Below are 4,067 nucleotides of genomic sequence, written 5' to 3'. Positions count from 1 at the left end.
TTTATTGGAGTTAAGACATAAATTTGAGTGTCCTTGTGTATAACTCACATAATTTGATCTAAAATGAATATGACAAGATAAATGAGTTTTGATATGCGAGAATAGTGTCTAGATTGGTTACATAAAATTTATTTTAAAAGTAATATATGTCCTTTTAAATTTATAAAACTTTGTGTTAAAAATTAATTAATAAATAAGACATTTTTTTAAAGTACATATTTGAAGACTAGACATTCAAATCTATTATAGGTTTTTAATTTCATCAAAAAAATATATAAAATAAACATGTTAGCCATATTATTGAAGTTATTTTCAATTTATTGTGTTTGCAAATCGAAGGTTTAGGATTCCAATTTTAAAACCAAGGCAAAAGCATAAGTGGAGAACATTTGAATTTAAATGCAATATGTGCCCTCTATCAATAGAAACCGACTAATTTCATATTAGGTATCTATTATATAAATGAGTATCAATTGCAAACATATTGAAAAAAAAATGTGACCATGAAAAAAACAAAAGGGTATTTGTTTTAGCAATAGATACTCATTGTTAAATGTGTATATGTTAGTAATAAGTCTCTAATGTTGAATATCCCAGACAACTGAGAGGGGGGGGGGGGGGGGGTTCAGTTATCAATTAAAATATATTACTTACTCCATGGAAACAGAATCGGTAAACTAATTCTTGATTTCTTAACCATAAACATATATAAGCATGAGAGAGCACATGCATGAAACATACACATGAAACACCAAATTTGATGTGCAAAACCCAAGAGGGGAAAAACGATGGAGAATGCTAGTTCTCAAGTATAAAACACCTGTTAGGGTGACATCGGTAAAGGTAATTTTTACAAAGGGTGGCTCACTACCTGGTTAAAACTATTAGAAAAGGGCTCACTACCCAGAAGAAGATGAAATACAAAGAAGTAATTCACCACTGTAGCACAACTGCCACTAAGTTGCAATGTTGGAAGAGACTTTTGGCTTACTACGTCTGGTGTCAAACAACATCAACACACTACCACACTACTCAACCTATCATATCTAATTTTGAGTCATTAACACCTCTTTGTCCTCATTCTATGCTCTTTCTTTTTTGTTTTTTACTTTCCAACACCCTCTCCATCCTTCTTTTCTATCCTCCTCCACTCTGTATCCTCCTCTCTACTCCTTCCCTCTTCTCTCCTCCTTATCTCTACTCCTCCTTATATCTCCGTCCTCATCCTTATCTCTCCTCCTCCTTATCTCTCTCCTCTCCTCGGATCATCTCATGTCCGACCTACCCTTTGTCCTCTCTACTCCTTTAGTATCCAGTCAATCATCTTCCTCCACCTACCTCTTCTCATCCTCCTCTCCATCTCCACTCCTACTTGCCTCCTCTGACACTCCTCCTCTCCCTCCATCTATCTCCACCCATCATTGTCTCATTTGCCTCCTTCTTCAAATCTCGTAACTTTTCTCTAGGTCACCTCCCTCTGAACATCTTCTTCTCCCTCCATGCATAATGCCATGACTACCTTCCATTGTGGCATCTTGTGTGGCATCATTTTTTTATCCTCACCATTCAACCTTTGCCTCCTTTCTTCATCTCTTGTCAACATACTTCTCTCCTCTTGTTGTCGTTAAGTCTTCTTACTTATGTCCTTTCGTTAACGACCAATGATCTTCGTCAAACATCGACCTAGGTGAGAGTCAAATTGCAGATGCAACATCGATGATATGCTTGCAACTACCATTGCACTATGGGGTCAACCCCTATTACTAATGTAATTTCACTCAAGTTTGACACCATAAATTATAAGGGATCTATGTATCTTAAAAGTGGGTATATGCATTTTTGCAAAAAGTACTTATTTAGACATTTTTAATCTTCATATTTCTTACCCTCAAAGTGGACCTATCATTTACACTTGTCCATAATAATTAAGAGTAACCAAAATAATTTGCTAAGCTTTTTTTAAAGGGTATTTATAAATAAGTAAATATTAGTGATGGAAATTTTAAATACAAAATATAACTCTAATTAAAGTTATTCACTAAAAAATTTGAGGTAAATATATTAAGAAATAATTATAAGAGTACACCCCTACAAATATATAAATGTGAAGGAGAGAGATGTAATTATATAAGATTGGTGCAAAGTTGACTATGTGGTTTGTACTTATTTTAGACATGTGGACCATTGAGGTTGTCTTTTGGCATTACAACATTGTCAAAGATAATGGTGGTTACTAAAGATGGTTGTTTGTTGTTGAAATTGTATGGGCTTATTGTTGAAGTTGTGAGAGTGCTTCCAAAGCCATAGCCATTTAAAACTAAAATGTGTGTGTGGCTATTAAAGTGCACATGTAGCTATCAAAATACTATTGAAGATCACATATTATTGTCAAAATTTGTAAATTAGTTTTCAGTGGTCATTGACTACTTGAAGCAGGTTGTTTGGTTGATTTTTTAATCTATGTGGGTAGTAATAAAATGTCACATGTTATAGATGATTGTTTAGTTATAGTTTTTGTAATTATTTTATAAATGGGGTCATGGATGTATGCATGTGTGTGAGTAGAAACAATTATGATCTTCTATGAAGGTTGTTAGCTTGGATGGGAGGTAAGTGATTAGGATTCTATAATGAAAAATTGGGTATTAGAGTAACTAAAATATTGGGTGTTACTATTTTAGAGTTAATCTTCCCATCATTACAATGGTAGAGGTGCATAATGTTGGTATTATGGATGACTTCGTCATGTGTTGCATTGGTTTTGTCATTGATGTCAACACTTATCTTTCTGGAGGTCTACATTGTTTTGATTAAGTAAAAATAGGTTTTTGAAAGGAACCTGAACCTTTTTACATATCAAGAAATAGATAAAGCATTAAAGCACAAAAAAAACTGTGCCTGATCACCCAAATAAAAAATAGTTCCCATCCAAACAAAAAAGGGAGCTCAAAACACATAGAGCCGCTCCAAGACAGCAAAAGGATAGCAAAAGGACAACAGAAAGACAAAGACAGAGACCGAGACAACTAAATATTTTTCATAATATCTTTTGCATGAACCACCATCTGCTTCATGTTGTCTATAGAGGTCTTCAATTCATCCAGCTCTCGTCCCTTGATATCACCCTGATTCCTAGTGTTGGCCCTAGTTCTCTTCTCATGACCTTTTGGCTATCAAATCTATTAATCAGAATATTCATATTATCCACATAAGCCTTAAGAATCTAGAATTTTTGTTTAGCAATCCTCTTCACAGTTGATTCCATCTTGTCAACTCTATTGACCAAGTTTTTCATGGTAGTGTCCATCCTGTTTGCCTCTCTATTCCCTTCCATTTCCTTAACCTTCTTTTCTATTTCAAGAATTTTACTGACCATGGCCTCAATAGCTTCAACATTGTTGATTGCAACCACTAATTCTTTAACATTTTCAGAAAGAGGCTTCTCGCCTATCGTAGCATTTTTTATAACATTAATATGATTCTTCAGGTTGCTGATATATTTCACAATGTTGCTGATAGTGTCACAAAATCCCTTAATACTATCATTGTCCCCATGATAGTCACTAGGATTTCTCCTTTTATTCTCTTGGCCCTCATTTTGCAATCCTTGAGTACTCATATCCTCACCACGACCCACATTCGGAATCTCATCCTCCTCAATACCTTGCATGCTATCATTTTTTCCTCCTCTACATCTTCATCAGAAGCTATCAAAATTTGGTTTTTAGCCTTGTTAGTTCCCCTACTGGTATTCTTGTTCCTTTGGGTTTGTTTTCCCTTTCCCTTTCCTTTCTTGCTTTTGGTGAATTTCTCCTCAAAGGACTCATCCTCGAAGTCCGAGAGATCAGAATCAACCACAATCCTCTTTCTTTTCCCCTTATTCCTCCCCTTTTTGCTAAGATCCTCTGACTCACCTTCAGTTTCCAAGTCAAAATTGAAACCACTATACTCACTTTTTGTGTCATCATCCCTAGTATTTTTACCTCTAATTGGTTTCTCTATGGATTTCCCTTTCAACAATTTGTAAACTAAAACCATAAGACCCTGATGAAGAGCATGGTCCCCCT

Source organism: Cryptomeria japonica, chromosome 4, assembly GCF_030272615.1.
Source record: "Cryptomeria japonica chromosome 4, Sugi_1.0, whole genome shotgun sequence".
NCBI lineage: Eukaryota > Viridiplantae > Streptophyta > Pinopsida > Cupressales > Cupressaceae > Cryptomeria > Cryptomeria japonica.
This window is presented reverse-complemented; position numbering follows the sequence as displayed.